At 43.8% G+C, this 17,833-nt stretch overlaps 1 pseudogene; it reads left to right on the top strand.

Annotated features, from left to right (window-relative positions):
- The window catches only part of LOC135526074 (SH3 and cysteine-rich domain-containing protein-like), an 88,552-nt pseudogene that overhangs the window by 57,325 nt on the left and 13,394 nt on the right, over positions 1-17,833 (top strand).

Below are 17,833 nucleotides of genomic sequence, written 5' to 3'. Positions count from 1 at the left end.
GTTTGATAGTGTGTGCATCTCTGCAGAAGTCTATTTTCAGCGTGCTTAGTTTGTAAAGTGTTTAAGTCGATCGGCGGTGTTACTGCTTTAGGTCGTGGTTGTAATCCTTCAGGACCGCTCCTGTTACTGATCGCATGGATTAGTAGCAACATTATTGCGAAGCATACAAACCAACAAACCATCAGATGGACAGACAATGCTACTGCAAGCCTGACGTCAACAGCTAAGACCCCCTCTCTCTTTTACTCTCATTTTCCCTCTATCGTTCCAGTGTTTTACACTGCAGCAGACTTTCCTTTTTTCAATGTGCTCTCTTTGATGTTTAGTGCCACTGAACTATTATTGCCCTGACAGATGCAGGGGATGGCTGCCGTTTCACGGGCATCTAACCAATTGTGCTATTTTGTGTGTTTTTTCCACATTGTTTGTGACTTATTTTGTACATAATGTTGGTGCTACCATCTTTTGTGACTGAAAAGAGCTTCTGGATATCAGAACAGCGAATACTCACCTCGAACTGGATGAAGATTTTTTCTTTAATGAGTCAGATACAACGGATATAATGTTGCTCCCAGACAAGGCCCAAATCCCTGTCATTCGCATGAAGAAAAGAAGGAAATACTAGGGGCTTGTGAGAATTTGTCGGGTAAACCGCCTGTACCATCTGTTCTATTAGCCAACATGCAATCACTGGAGAATAAACTGGATGAGCTCCGTTTGGGACATTAAAACCTTTAATATCTTATGTTTCACAGAGTCGTGGCTGAACGATGATACGGATAATATACAGTTGGCTGGGTTTTCCGTGATTCGGCATGACAGAACATGTATGTCCGGTAAGACGAGGATTGGGGGTGTGTATCTATTTGTCAATAACAGCGGGAGCGCGGTGTCTAATATTAAGGTAGTCTCGAGGTATTGCTCGCCTGAGGGAGATGATAAGCTGATGATAAGCTGTAGACCACACTATCTACCAAGGGAGTTTTCATCTATATTTTTGTAGCCGACTATTTACCACCACAAACCGACGCTGGTACTAAGACTGCACTCAACAAGCTGTATAAGGCCATAAACAAACAAGAAAGTGCTCATTCAAAAGCGGCGCTCCTAGTGGCTGGGGACTTTATTGCAGGCAAACTTAAATCCGTTTTACCTCATTTCTACCAGCATGTCACATGTGCAACCAAAGGAAAAACAACTCTAGACCACCTTTGCTCCACACACAGAGATGTGTACAAAGCTCTCCCTCTATTTGGAAAATCTGACCATAATTTTATCCTCCTGATTCCTGCTTACAAGCAAAAACTAAAGCAGGAAGTACCAGTGACTCGCTCAATACGGAAGTGGTCAGATGACGTGGAAGCTACGCTACAGGACTGTTTTGCTAGCACAGACTGAAAAATGTTCCGGAATTCTTCCAATGGCATTGAGAGTATACCACCTCAGTCACCGACTTCATGAATAAGTGCATCGACAACGTCGTCCCCACAGTGACCGTATGTACATATCCCAACCAGAAGCCATCGATTACACATTTTTTTTTAAATTATATAACCTTTATTTAACTAGGCAAGTCAGTTAAGAACAAATTCTTATTTACAATGATGGCCTTCCCCGGCCAAACCAGGACGACGCTGGGCCAATTGTACGCCGCCCTATTGGGCTCCAAATCACGGCAGGATGTGATTCAGCCTGGATACAAACCAGGTATTGCAGTGACACCTCTTGCACTAAGATGCAGTGTCTTAGACCACTGTGCCACTTGGGAGCCCAGGAGCTAAAGGCTAGAGCTGCAGCTTTCAAGGAGCGGGACAGAAATCCGGATGCTTATAAGAAATCCCGCTATGCCCTCAGATGAATCTTCAAACAGGCAAAGCATCAATACAGGACTAAAATTGCATCCTACTACACTGGCTCTAATGCTCGTCGGATGTGGGAGGGCTTGCAAACTATACGGACTACAAAGGAAAGCCCAGCCGCGAGCTGCCCAGTGACGCAAGCCTACCAGATAAAGGCCAAATGCCTTTTATGCTTGCTTCTAGGCAAGTAACACTGAAGCGTGCATAAGAGCACCAGCTGTTCCGGATGACTGTGTGATCACGCTCTCCATAACCGATGTGAGCAAGACCTTTAAAAAGGTCAAAATTCACAAGGTTGAAAATGTCAGTAAACTTGCCAATCAGTCCGTGTATGCTCTGAGTACATGTCCTGGTAATCCATACGGACTACAAAGGAAAGCCCAGCCGCGAGCTGCCCAGTGACGCAAGCCTACCAGATAAAGGCCAAATGCCTTTTATGCTTGCTTCTAGGCAAGTAACACTGAAGCGTGCATAAGAGCACCAGCTGTTCCGGATGACTGTGTGATCACGCTCTCCATAACCGATGTGAGCAAGACCTTTAAAAAGGTCAAAATTCACAACCATTTTCAACCTCTCCCTAACCGAGTCTGTAATACCTACATGTTTCAAGAAAAGAAAGAAAAGTGCTCAAGATAGCGAAGTTAACCTGACTAAATTACTACCGCCCTGTAGCACTCACATTGGTAGCCATGTAGTGCTTAGAAATGCTGGTCATGGCGCACATCAACACCATCATCCCAGAAACCCTAGACCCACTCCAATTTGCATACCGCCCCAACAGATCCACAGGTGATGCAATCTCAATCGCACTTCACACTGCCCTTTCCCACCTGGACAAAAGGAAGACCTATATGAGAATGCTGTTCATTGACTAAAGTTCAGCGTTCAACAGCATAGTGTCCACAAAGCTCATCACTAAGGATCTGGATCCTGGCCTTCCTGACGGGCCGCCCAAGGTGGTAAGGGTAGGCAACAACTCATCTGCCACGCTGATACTCAACACGGGGGTTCCTCAGAGGTGTGTGTTGAGTCCCCTCCTGTACTCCCTGATCACCCACAATTCCGTGGCCAAGCACGATTCCAACACCATCATTAAGTTTGCTGACGACTCAATTGTAGTAGGCCTGATTACCAACAACGATGAGACAGCCTATAGGGAGGTCAGAGACCTGGCAGTGTGGTACCAGGTCAACAACCTCTCCCTCGACGTGAGCAAGACAAAGGAGACGATCGTGGACTACAGGAAAAGTAGGGCCGAACACACCCCCATTCGCATCGACGGGGCTGGAGCGGAGCGCGTCGAGAGTTTCAAGTTCCTTTCCGTCCACATCACCAACGAACTATCATGGTCCAAACACACCAAGACAGTCGTGAAGAGGACATGACAATACCTTTCCCCCCTCAGGAGACAAAGATTTGTTATGGGTCCCCAGATCCTCAAAAAGTTATACGGCTGCACCATCGAGAGCATCCTGACCGGTTGCATCACCGCCTGGTATGGCAACTGCTCGGCATCCAACCATAAGGCACTACAGAGAGTAGTGCGTATGGCCTAGTACATCACTGGGGCCAAGCTTCCTGCCATCCAGGAACTATATGCTAGGCGGTGTCAGAGGAAGGCCCTAAAAATTGTCAAAGACTCCAGTCACCCAAGTCATAGACTCTTCTCTCTGCTACCACAAGGCAAGCGGACCAGAGCGCCATATCTAGGTCCAAAAGGCTCCTTAGCAGCTTCTGCCTCCAAGCCACAATTAATCAAACGGCCACCTGGTCTATTTGCAATGACACCCCCCAATTGTTTTTACATTGCTGCTACTTACTGTTTTTTATCTATGCATAGTCACTTTACCCCTACCTACATGTACAAATTACCTTGACTAACCTGTACCCCCATACATTGACATTGACTCGGTACCAGTATTTGCAATATTCTGTATTACCTCCCAGAGGAGGAGGGGGGAATGAATGGGTGTGTGGGGGTGTGTTCACAGACAAAACAAAGGCCTTAAAATGTCCAAAATCTTCTCGGGAAAATGTCAGTAGTAACACACGAAATCAATACAGTTCAAACAACAATAAACAATCAACTCGCACACAAGCTCCCTTAACTAGAATGTCAACCCACATACATCTGGAATGGCAATAATACTCCAGCGACACTGAACATCAAAGGGAGCATATTGAAAAAAAGAAAGTCTGCTGCAGTATAAAGCACTGGAATGATAGAGAGAAAATTAAACTAAGAGAGAGAGGGGGGGTCTTAGCTGTCTGTCGGTCTGGTTTGTTGGTTTGCATGTTAAAGTTCTACAACAATGTTGCTACTAATCCATGCGATCAATAACAGGAGCGGTCCCGAAAGATTACAACTACGACCTAGAGCGGTAACACTGCCGATCGACTTAAACACTTTACAAACTAAGCACGCTCAAAATAGACTTCTGCAGAGTTGCACACAGTAACAAACTGCCACGCCAACCGAGAGCTCCCACACAGAGCCGGAAGAGCTATCTTTCTCCTTCCTGACTGCTGATGCACTCTTAAAGTGGCAGCGCACAGTGAAGTCGACGTGCAGGATTTTGTCACACTCTCCTCCCCCCAGAAACAGAGAGGATTCAGGCTTTGGCAGGTTCATGTTCCCACTACACAAAATCAGGGACGTTCTCATCATCTGAGTCCTCCAAGAAGAGTTCTTGCAGATGTTGCTTTTGCCTGCGATCCAGCTCTTCTGCCGTAGGGTAGCAAGGCTTTAGGTCAACAACATGCACCATCCTGACATCTTCCCAGTGTCTTCCAAACAGACCAGGTAGTTCACCGACCCCAACTGCTGCATCACACAGTAGGGACCTTTTCAATCTCGAAGCTAGCTTTGCAGTGAACTGCTTGGGCGCCTTTGACAGATGATTAGAACGGATCCAGACACAAGACTGGTTTGGGAAACACATGTCTCGTCCATGTTTGTCATAGTTTCTGAGCTGTCGTTGTGTTGGCTATGATTCTGCTGGCCACCGCTCTGGCTAGCAAGGTATGGTGGTGTTGGACTGCATCAAACGCTGAGCAGTCAGGTGAAACGTTGGAACTTTGCAAGACTCTGTCCATCGGACCCTTTAGTGGCCTTCCCAGGTGGAGTTCGGAGGGAGTGACCCCAGAAGACTCCTGGACCGCAGAGTTCAGTGTAAAGCGAAATTCAGGAAGATGCTGATCCCCCACAAATGAAGCAATCATCCCCTTCAGGTGTACCCTCTCGGTCAGGTAGGCCGTGGTCAGCTTGGCAACTACACCCAAATAGGTACAGAGCTCTTTGTAAATTCTGAGATGAACTGCGGACCTTGGTCAGAGGGAATTTGGTCTGGAGTCCTGTATCTGGTAAAGACCTCCCTTCACAGAATTAGAGCAATGGCAGAGGCAGTATATAGCCTCATTATTGTTATTTCATTGTGTAACTTTTTTTGCTTGTTGGTTAATCTTGAAACTCCCCATCCCGGATCCGGGATCGTGAATAAAGCCTCAGGCTCATTAGCATAACGCAATGTTAACGATTTCTGAAAATCGCAAATAAAATGAAAATAATGTACTCTCAAGCTTAGCCTTTTCTTAACAACACTGTCATCTCAGATTTTCAAAATATGCTTTTGAACTATAGCAATTCACTAATTTGTGTAAGAGTATGCTAAGCTAGCTTAGCATTTTGAGTAGCATTTAGCACGCAACATTTTCACAAAAACCAGATAACCAAATAAATAAAATCATTTACCTTTGAAGAGCTTCAGATGTTTTCAATGAGGAGACTCTCAGTTACATAGCAAATGTCCAGTTTTTCCTGAAAGCATCTTTGTGTAGGAGAAATCGCTCCGTTTTGTACATCACATTTGGCTACCGAAACGAACCGAAAATTCAGTCACCAACAACGTCAAACTTTTTCCGAATTAACTCCATAATATCGACCGAAACATGGCAAACGTTGTTTGGAATCAATCCTCAAGGTGTTTTTTCACATATCTCTTCATTGATATATCGTTCGTGGAAGCATGCTTTCTTCTCTGAATTCCATGGAAAAATACTTGCAGCTGAGTTTTGCGCACCAATTTCGGCGCAGGACACCGGGCGGACACCTGGTAAATGTGGTCTCTTATGGTCAATCTTCCAATGATATGCCTACAAATACGTCACAATGCTGCAGACACCTTGGGGAAACGACAGAAAGGGCAGACTCATTCCTCTCGCATTCACAGCCATATAAGGAGACAATGGAAAACGGAGCCTCAAAAATCCTGCTCATTTCCTGGATGCCGTCTCATCTTGGTTTTGCCTGTAGCTCACGTTCTATGGCACGCACAAAGAATATATTTGCAGTTCTGGACACGTCAGAGTGTTTGCTTTCCAAAGCTACCAATTATATGCATAGTCGAGCATCTTTTTGTGACAAAATATTGCGCTTAAAACGGGCACGTCTTTTTATCCAAAAATGATATAGCGCCCCTAGAGTTTCAAGAGGTTAAGGGCTTGTAAGTAAGCAGTTCACGGTAAGGTCTACAACTGTTGTATTCGGTGCATGTGACAAATACAATTTTATTTTATTTGACATTTGGGTTGACATTTTAGTTAAAGGGAGGTTGCGTGCAAGTTTGTTTATTGTTCTTTGAACTGTATTGATTTGGTGTGGTACTATTAACATTTGGCCGAGACGATTTTGGACATTTTAAGGCCTTTTTTGTCTATGAACACACCCCTACACACCCATTAATTCCCCCCTCACTCCTCTACTGATAATACAGAATACAGAATATTGCAAATTCTCTATGGGTTATGACTGGGTTTATTCTAGTCAATTGTTGGCATTATTCTTTTATGAGGTATTATTGTTTTGGGTTACTGCCGTGCTGTGGCGTGTTTTATATGGTGTGTCTTATCCTTTCTCTCCACTGGCTATCTGGAAAACAGTCTACCCTCTAGGCAGTCTCTTCTGATATGCGTGCATCTGGTAGTGGTTCTCTATCTATCCTACTATTTTCCTTTAGGCAGGGTTAATACCTGCCTGGAACCCAAATAAAAATAATTTTCTTTACCCTCTAACAATACTCCTATAACTTTATGTTCATATTCTTATGTTCGTATTCTTACCTGCAAGTAAGCATTTTATTGGACGGTGTTTACCATGTGTATCCTCTACAAATGACTAATAAAACTTGAATCTTGAAATAAAACTTGAAACACACACGCTGCACACACATACACTATGCAATCTCTCCTGGCCAGCTCGCTGAAACATGTAAAGTGGTATTTTCCACTCTTATCTGGCTGAGCTTAGCACAGCTGGGTGGAGGTCATTTGTCTGTCTGAAGGCAGGTCTATAAAAGCCTGGCACAGAGACACAGGCTCTGACTTTGAATTAACCACACACTGCAGGAGCAGATTGCCCCATGGTGCCTCCTGTCCTATCTGAAATAAGAGCCACAAACAACCGGCTGGCCTTTTCAAATTTGCAGCCTATTTATTTTCCCATATTCTGAACACACCTGTTCCCTGGAAATGTAATGTCCCCATGTATTGAACGATTGAGAACTAATCAAATGGCTTGTACTCCTCACACTAACGTGAGCTTGTAGACTTATATATGCTGCTCCTCATATAACCTCTAATGCTTTACTATTTCTTATTGGTCTTTCTTCCGTGATCTCCACTTTCCCAATGTAATGACCACCATACAGACACATACAGTACATATATTATCACCTTGCGCTAGCCATCAGAGTCGAAAGGCCCCCAGAGAGCTGTTGGTTTGCCATAATGGATCGCCTAAAGTTTCTGTGCCTCTCGTAGCAGCCAAGATGGCGTAGCAGTCAGACGTCTTGTCGTGTTGTGTCCCTTGTATATGTCGTTTTTTTAACATATTTTTCTTCGCATATCTTTTAAAACATTTTGCTAAACCTCAACATCTAAATACTCTCCTGCAACCCGCCTCACCCAATGTAGCGTGGATCTGCTTTTTTTTTCCTAAAGTATTTATATTTACTTCGGATCCGGAACCCCTCAACTGAAGCTAGCCAGCTAACTACCAGCTATCAGTCAGCAAACCATTGCTAGCGATCATCAGCTAACCTTTAGCTCGGAAAGCTCTCGCCAGTTCGAACAACGCGACTCTAACCAGAGCATAATGGACCTATTATTTTTATCCCCGGATTCCCACCGCAAACGGAACATTTTCAGCTGGATCTTCACAACTAGCTAACTAGCTAACTGCAACCCAGGATGATTACTCCTGGCTAGCGTTTCCATCCACTTAGCTTGAAGCTAGCCCGGCCAGAGCTCCTGTGCTACCACCCAAGCATACTCCTGGGCTACAACATCCGGACCCACGACCGGTCTATCGATGTCACCGCATGAAGAGGCATAAACAGACTCACCCCATCGCGACGTCCCCCAAAGGCTAACTTTCTAGCCCTTGCTATCTGCTTGCTATCTGCTAATTCGGCCTGCTAACTGCTAGCTTGTTTAGCCCCGGTCCGATAACTGCTAGCTTGTTTAGCCCCGGCCTACTAACTGTTAGCTTGATAGCACAGGCCTGCTGAAGGGTCTGAATCGCCGCGTCCCCAGCCAGCCCAACCACTCACTGGACCCATATTTACTTTCAATCGCTTTTCGATTTTTAAATCGATTATACCTTCCGGTAACCTGCCTCACCCAATGTGATATGGAATCGCTATTATTTTTAATTTTTAGAACACATTCAGGAACCTCGAGAAGCTAACCAGCTAACTAGCTACAAGCTATTTAATCATTGTTAGCCACTGCTAGCCAGTTTTTTTAAACCTGGATAATACTCGCCAGTCTAGCTTCCCTGCCCCATCCACCGCTGCCCCCTGGACACTGATCACTTAGCTACATAGCTGATGCATGCTGGACTGTCCATTCATCACGGTACTCCATTCTGCTTGTTTATGTTTTATCTGTCGGCCCCAGCCGCACTCAGGCTCTGTGTGTAGTTAATCCGACCCTCCCTGCCTAGTCAACGCCATTTTACCTGCTGTTGTTGTGCTAGCTGATTAGCTGTTGTTGTCTCACCTACTGTTTTAGCTAGCTCTCCCAATTCAACACCTGTGATTACTGTATGCCTCGCTGTATGTCTCTCTCAAATGTCAATATGCCTTGTATACTGTTGTTCAGGTTAGTTATCATTGTTTTAGTTTACAATGGAGCCCCTAGTTCCACTCTTCATACCCCTGATACCTCCTTTGTCCCACCTCCCACACATGCGGTGACCTCACCCATTACAACCAGCATGTCCAGAGATACAACCTCTCTAATCATCACCCAGTGCCTGGGCTTACCTCCGCTGTACCCGCACCCCACCATACCCCTGTCTGCACATTATGCCCTGAATATATTCTACCATGCCCAGAAATCTGCTCCTTTTATTCTCGGTCCCCAACGCTCCAGGCGACCAGTTTTGATAGCCTTTAGCCGCACCCTCATACTACTCCTCCTCTGTTCCGCGGGTGATGTGGAGGTAAACCCAGGCCCTGCATGTCCCCAGGCACCCTCATTTGTTGACTTCTGTGATCGAAAAAGCCTTGGTTTCATGCATGTCAACATCAGAAGCCTCCTCCCTAAGTTTGTTTTACTCACTGATTTAGCACACTCTGCTAACCCTGATGTCCTTGCCGTGTCTGAATCCTGGCTCAGGAAGGCCACCAAAAATCTGAGATGTCCATACCCAACTATAACATTTTCCGTCAAGATAGAACTGCCAAAGGGGGAGGAGTTGCAGTCTACTGCAGAGAGAGCCTGCAAAGTAATGTCATACTTTCCAGGTCCATATCCAAACAGTTCGAACGACTAATTTTAAAAATGACTCTCTCCAGAAATAAGTCTCTCACTGTTGCCGCCTGCTACCGACCCCCCTCAGCTCCGAGCTGTGCCCTGGACACCATTTATGAATTGATCGCCCCCCCCCCCATCTAGCTTCAGAGTTTGTTCTGTTAGGTGACCTAAACTGGGATATGCTTAACACCCCGGCAGTCCTACAATCTAAGCTAGATGCCCTCAATCTCACACAAATCATCAAGGAACCCACCAGGTACAACCCTAAATCTGTAAACAAGGGCACGCTCATAGACGTCATCCTGACCAACTGGCCCTCCAAATACACCTCCGCTGTCTTCAACGAGGATCTCAGTGATCACTGCCTCATTGCATGTATCCTCTACGGAGCCGCAGTCAAACGACCACCCCTCATCACTGTCAAACGCTCCCTAAAACACTTCTGTGAGCAGGCCTTTCTAATCGACCTGGCCCGGGTATCCTGGAAGGACATTGACCTCATCCCGTCAGTTGAGGATGCCTGGTCATTCTTTAAAAGTAACTTCCTCACCATTTTAGATAAGCATGCTCCGTTCAAGAAATGCAGAACTAAGAACAGATATAGCCCATGGTTCACTCCAGACCTGACTGCCCTCGACCAGCACAAAAACATCCTGTGGCGGACTGCAATAGCATCGAATAGTCCCCGCGATATGCAACTGTTCAGGGAAGTCGGGAACCAATACACGCAGTCAGTCAGGAAAGCTAAGGCCAGCTTCTTCAGGCAAAAATTTGCATCCTGTAGCTCCAACTCCAAAAAGTTCTGGGACACTGTGAAGTCCATGGAGAACAAGAGCACCTCCTCCCAGCTGCCCACTGCACTGAGGCTAGGTAACACGGTCACCACCGATAAATCCATGATTATCGAAAACTTCAACAAGCATTCCTCAACGGCTGGCCATGCCTTCCGCCTGGCTACTCCAACCTCGGCCAACAGCTCCACCCCCCCCCCCCCGCACCTACTCGCCCAAGCCTCTCCAGGTTCTCCTTTACCCAAATCCAGACAGCAGATGTTCTGAAAGAGCTGCAAAACCTGGACCCGTACAAATCAGCTGGGCTTGACAATCTGGACCCTCTATTTCTGAAACTATCCGCCGCCATTGTCGCAACCCCTATTACCAGCTTGTTCAACCTCTCTTTCATATCATCTGAGATCCCCAAGGATTGGAAAGCAGTCGCAGTCATCCCCCTCTTCAAAGGGGGAGACACCCTGGACCCAAACTGTTACAGACCTATATCCATCCTGCCCTGCCTATCTAAGGTCTTCGAAAGCCAAGTCAACAAACAGGTCACTGACCATCTCGTATCCCACCGTACCTTCTCCGCTGTGCAATCTGGTTTCCGAGCCGGTCACGGGTGCACCTCAGCCACGCTCAAGGTACTAAACAATATCGTAACCGCCATCGATAAAAGACAGTACTGTGCAGCCGTCTTCATCGACCTTGCCAAGGCTTTCGACTCTGTCAATCACCATATTCTTATCGGCAGACTCAGTAGCCTCGGTTTTTCTGATGACTGCCGTGCCTGGTTCACCAACTACTTTGCAGACAGAGTTCAGTGTGTCAAATCGGAGGGCATGCTGTCCGGTCCTCTGGCAGTCTCTATGGGGGTGCCACAGGGTTCAATTCTCGGGCCGACTCTTTTCTCTGTATATATCAATGATGTTGCTCTTGCTGCAGGCGATTCCCTGATCCACCTCTACGCAGATGACACCATTCTATATACTTCCGGCCCGTCCTTGGACACTGTGCTATCTAACCTCCAAACGAGCTTCAATGCCATACAACACTCCTTCCGTGGCCTCCAACTGCTCTTAAACGCTAGTAAAACCAAATGCATGCTTTTCAACCGTTCGCTGCCTGCACCTGCACGCCTAACTAGCATTACCACCCTGGATGGTTCCGACCTTGAATATGTGGACATCTATAAGTACCTAGGTGTCTGGCTAGACTGTAAACTCTCCTTCCAGACTCATATCAAACATCTCCAATCGAAAATCAAATCTAGAGTCGGCTTTCTATTCCGCAACAAAGCCTCCTTCACTCACGCCGCCAAACTTACCCTAGTAAAACTGACTATCCTACCGATCCTCGACTTCAGCGATGTCATCTACAAAATAGCTTCCAACACTCTACTCAGCAAACTGGATGCAGTTTATCACAGTGCCATCTGTTTTGTCACTAAAGCACCTTATACCACCCACCACTGCGACCTGTATGCTCTAGTCGGCTGGCCCTCGCTACATATTAGTCGCAAGACCCACTGGCTCCAGGTCATCTACAAGTCCATGCTAGGTAAAGCTCCGCCTTATCTCAGTTCACTGGTCACTATGGCAACACCCACCCGTAGCACGCGCTCCAGCAGGTGTATCTCACTGATCATCCCGAAAGCCAACACCTCATTTGGCCGCCTTTCGTTCCAGTTCTCTGCTGCCTGTGAGTGGAACGAATTGCAAAAATCGCTGAAGTTGAAGACTTTTATCTCCCTCACCAACTTCAAACATCTGCTACCTGAGCAGCTAACCGATCGCTGCAGCTGTACATAGTCTATCGGTAAATAGCCCACCCATTTTTACCTACCTCATCCCCATACTGTTTTTATTTATTTACTTTTCTGCTCTTTTGCACACCAATATCTCTACCTGTACATGACCATCTGATCATTTATCACTCCAGTGTTAATCTGCAAAATTGTTATTATTCGCCCACCTCCTCATGCCTTTTGCACACAATGTATATAGACTCTCTTTTTTTTCTACTGTGTTATTGACTTGTTAATTGTTTACTCCATGTGTAACTCTGTGTTGTCTGTTCACACTGCTATGCTTTATCTTGGCCAGGTCGCAGTTGCAAATGAGAACTTGTTCTCAACTAGCCTACCTGGTTAAATAAAGGTGAAATAAAAATAAATAAAAATAAAACTGCATTTTAACCCAGAGCCAACAGAGCATTGCTAGAGAGTAACTCAGCTCATCCATCACTAATATCAGTTGCCCACCTGGGTGACGCATGCTGACCATTTTGGAACACGTCATCCCAAGACACGACACATCATAGCTATGCAGTACCATAACTGCGGTCTGGGAGGAGAGGGACCTTGAGATGTTGTTATTTCTGTTGGAATGGAATAAGACCGTTTAGCAAATGTACAGTACATTGCGGTCTCTACTTTGCTATGATTCTCCCTCAATTCATATAGCCAAAGTATTTTCTCCTGTATGAGAACTACAATGAGAACAAGTTTGTTGGCTGGTTGCAGGAATATTTTAGGTCATTGTGAACTCGCGACTAATTGTGACAAAAGTAGAAAATGCCTTTCGGTGTGGGTGTGTGCAATTACATTAACAAAATGTGTCTGCAATAATTGGGTTAGCTCTTCTCTAACAACATCCTCTCCGCCCCCGCTTTTGTTGTCTTTTAATTTCCTGGGCGCTTATGAAAACAGAACAACTAAACAAGGGAATGCTTCCTCCCACTCATGTTGATGATAATGTTGTGGAAATTTTACAGTAGCAGGTGGCAGAACGACTTGAGCAATTCTCCTTCCTTCGATTGGAACAACAGCTCATTATAATCTTGGAATAATCAAAAGGAAGCATAGCTCCGAACAGCAATGATTGGGGTTCACAGGATGGCAGAAAGGACACAAGATTTGTTAGATAACAAAGCAAGCACTCTATCATGTAGGAACTATCTTACTTTATGTGCAATCATTGAAAACATTACTATGTTGATTTACAGTTGGTACTCTCAACATTAGCATTCCCAAATGGACTCTCATAGCAGTAATATGTTGACTGCGCTAGCGACAGGACTCATTCTCATTTTACAGTATAAATATCCACTTTTCACTACGTTCAGACCACATAATATGGCAACAATATTTGATTATACTAATCAGGATATACTAGTCACGATATTTCACATTGTTCATCTGCATAATTGAAATCTAACATTAATTTCCATGAGACAAAGTCCACTATCCTATGGTGCCACTGGTGCCAATGACATCTATAGTGCTGCCTACTGGTCTGGTGTAGTCAGGCCCTCAGATCAGAAGGGAGAAGTTGGACCACAGAGGGAAGGAAAAGCAGTCAACTAGTGCTCAGCATATGTGGGAACTCATTCAAGACTGTTGGAAAAGCATTCCAGGTGAAGCTGGTTGCGAGAATGCCAAGAGTGTGCAAAGCTGTCATCAAGGGAAAGGGTGGCTACTTTGAAGAATCTCAAATATCAAATATATTTACATTTGTTGAACACTTCTTTGGTTACTACATGATTCCATGTGTGTTATTTCATAGTGTTGATGTCTTCACTATTATTCTACAATTTAGAAAATAGTAAAAATAAAGAAAAACCCTTGAATGAGTAGGTGTGTCCAAACTTTTCACTGGTACTGTATAAACAATGTACAATTTCAACATAAATAGTTTACTGATTTGTGTTCCAAAATAGCTTAGCATACAAGAAAGGAAAGAGAGAAAAAAGGATAGTCACTTATGACCGAGCATTAGTATCTAAAATACCAGTGATAGATAGTGATCGTTTTATTTTTTACACCATGTGTCCAAAGTCTCTGTGTGCCAAATTACAAAAAAAGTTACGAATGTATGCTTGAGTTATTTGACCATGTCGCTGTGAATCCCTAGTAAATAAATGATGTATTTCCTCTTTGATTCGATGAATGAATATCAAAAATCTGTTGTCGTTTTTTGCATGTCTATGCTCAGACAACCTGTTTGGCGGATTGTGCTGACAGCTTCTGTGTGTGTGCGCGCACGCGTGCGTGCGTGTGCGTGCGTGTGTGTGTGTGTGTGTGTATGTGTTTTTTAGGAGAGGAGACTGCTGCAGAAGGACATACTGCAGCTCAACACCTATGTGGCTTTGTTCACATTCACACCCCAGGAAAGTGAAGACCTGGAGATGAGGTCAGTGGGATCCACACACACACACACACACACACTAACAAAAAACAGACTAATCAATGGTTAGACTAATTCGTGGGATTGCTTAGTTAAAAGTCTCTTATCTGCAGAGGCCAAAAGCTCCTAGCAGCTCACTGTCAGAACTGGATGGATGTTTGATTGGTTTCTAAAGGGACTCTGGACTTAGCCTGAACCTTTTCTGCATTCTCTTTGTAATCCCATTGTGTTAACAATTACCTATGCTCCTTTTGAATGACTAACATATACTGTGTTTACCTAGATAAGCAGGCAGGCATCACTGAATGCATGCTCTAATCACTGCTCAATAGATATTTGTCAGAGTTCTTCTCTAATACAACATGTACAAACATTGTATTTTTTGTTACACATTATAATTGAATTGTCTGTGATATGTGTGTGATCTTCCGTTTATACCTGCTCAGTTAAACGACCATTAAACCGTCTCCTAATCATACACTCTCAGGAAATAAAAGGTATAGAATTGTACTTGTACTTTTTCTCAATCGTGTACAAGCATTTTTTGGAACAACGTTGTTGACACAGAACTCTGTGGCCTTCTGCGAAACAGTACATGTGTTTTCAAAATGTAGTTGCCTTCTCAAAACATAAATACATCCATCAAAACAATATTACACCGTCAAAATTGCAAAAAGATCAATCAAAAAGATTAACGCAAGCGTACTTATCTCTTGAGTCCAAGCAGACAAAATAAAAAGATTGTTAAAAATACAAGTAGATACATTTTCGTGGAGGTCACTAAATCATGATGATCAAAATTGGAAGTACAACTATCCAAAGGTGCAGAATTATGGGCAATTACACTCCTTTTATGGATATTTCACCAAACTATTTCATACACATCAAATATTATTACAGATTTTTTTTTTTAAGAAGAAGCAAAAAGCACAATTTGTAAAGGATTCATTCTTCGGTATAATCACAATCCAAATCCATGTATTCAATAGATAGACTGGTTTGCTCATAGTTTTGTAGACTTTCCATTGGTACACAGGAACACAATCCACAATAGAAATAAGGAAGGGTGAATACAATGGAGGATCACAACTGGTATGAATGTATAGGCCTCAATCCACACCAAAGCAAAGCTCTAAAATGAAAGGTCACAATGTTAAGAGACAATGACTTAGGAGTAACCCAAACTTATTTAGAAGTAACCCAACTTCATTCTCTTCATCTCCTGCATGTCTGCAATATTGTAAAAATTAATACAAATTAGACAGTCCATTGACTACATACAGTATTTCCCTACATTGTACATGATATGACATTGATGGGGTGATTTAGAATTTTGTGCAGTAGTGTTTACCGATTGCCGGAAAAAGTAAGAACAATTGCACACATTTCTTCTCTCTGTTGAAAATAATGTTAATATTCGGTGAACAAAGCACTTAAACAGCAATCAGGTGTTGAAACAAAGCAATCTCCCCACCCCTATTTCAGTAAAAAGCTGACCATCTATGATATCAAAATGATAGCCTCAAAACATGGTTAAAACTATGTGTTTACATTTACTTTGTTTACAAACATTGGAGTAAAACAAGCTTATATTTTGGGTTCTGATGGGCTTAGACAGCTGAACTAAGCTCATGAGACATTTATAAGTTATATTCTGCAAGAATCAGTGGGTACATATTATTAATTTCTAAGTTAAACAAAATGGATGTAGCAAGTGAAGATTGCTCCTTTAACAGTGCATTTTGTATTCACTGGTGTCATTTGAATTTAAATTTTAGCAAAAGGTGGTCTAAGATATGCAAGTCAGGTACAAAGCCAGGAAAAGTATCAGAAGTTCTGTAAATGTATTTAAGCATTTGATCATTGCTATTCTGCTATATATTCATTTTAACACAGATCCAAAAATTGCTTGTACGCAAATAAGAAAAACTGTAATGCTGAGATCCGCGAAAGTTGAAACAGCGCCACTGGTCTCCCCAGGCACATTTGTTATTGTTTATGTTGACTAAATGGAGGTGAGGTGCGTCCAAACAGAGGTGAGCAGTGTGGTAAAAAAAATTGAAGTACATATTCTTCTGTTCAATCAAGTGTGCAAAAAACAGTGTTTGTTGTTTGCAGTAGCTTCTTTGTTGTTATAATATCACAAACAGACTTGGCAGTTTCAGCATTAACACTTAAAACCCTGGGCCTTGAGGGACCCCCCTTCGAGCTAATGAACAGTTGTTCTGAATGCAACATTCTAAAGGTGTATTTAATGCATACAGTGGGGCAAAAACGTATTTAGTCAGCCACCAATTGTGCAAGTTCTCCCACTTAAAAAGATGAGAGAGGCCTGTAATTTTCATCATAGGTACACTTCAACTATGACACACAAAATGAGAAAAAAAAATCCAGAAAATCACATTGTAGGATTTTTAATGAATTTATTTGCAAATTATGGTGGAAAATAAGTAAGTTGGTCACCTACAAACAAGCAAGATTTCTGGCTCTCACAGACCTGTAACTTCTTCTTTAAGAGGCTCCTCTGTCCTCCACTCATTACCTGTATTAATTGCACCTGTTTGAACTTGTTATCAGTATAAAATACACCTGTCCACAACCTCAAACAGTCACACTCCAATCTCCACTATGGTTAAGACCAAAGAGCTGTCAAAGGACACCAGAAACAAAATTGTAGACCTGCACCAGGCTGGGAAGACTGAATCTGCAATAGGTAAGCAGCTTGGTTTGAAGAAATCAACGGTGGGAGCAATTATTAGGAAATGGAAGAAATACAAGACCACTGATAATCTCCCTCGATCTGGGGCTCCACGCAAGATCTCACCCCGTGGGGTCAAATTGATCACAAGAACGGTGAGCAAAAATCCCAGAACCACACGGGGGGACCTAGTGAATGACCTGCAGAGAGCTGGGACCAAAGTAACAAAGCCTACCATCAATAACACACTACGCCGCCAGGGACTCAAATCCTGCAGTGCCAGACGTGTCCCCCTGCTTAAGCCAGTACAAGTCCAGGCCCATCTGAAGTTTGCTAGAGAGCATTTGAATGATCCAGAAGAAGATTGGGAGAATGTCATATGGTCAGATGAAACCAAAATATAACTTTTTGGTAAAAACTCAACTCGTCGTGTTTGGAGGACAAAGAATGCTGAGTTGCATCCAAAGAACTCAATCCCATAGAAAATCTTTGGAGGGA

Source organism: Oncorhynchus masou, chromosome 32 (genome assembly GCF_036934945.1).
Source record: "Oncorhynchus masou masou isolate Uvic2021 chromosome 32, UVic_Omas_1.1, whole genome shotgun sequence".
Lineage (NCBI taxonomy): Eukaryota > Metazoa > Chordata > Actinopteri > Salmoniformes > Salmonidae > Oncorhynchus > Oncorhynchus masou.
The sequence above is the reverse complement of the archived record's forward strand: the minus strand, read 5'-3'. Positions and strand labels throughout refer to the sequence as shown.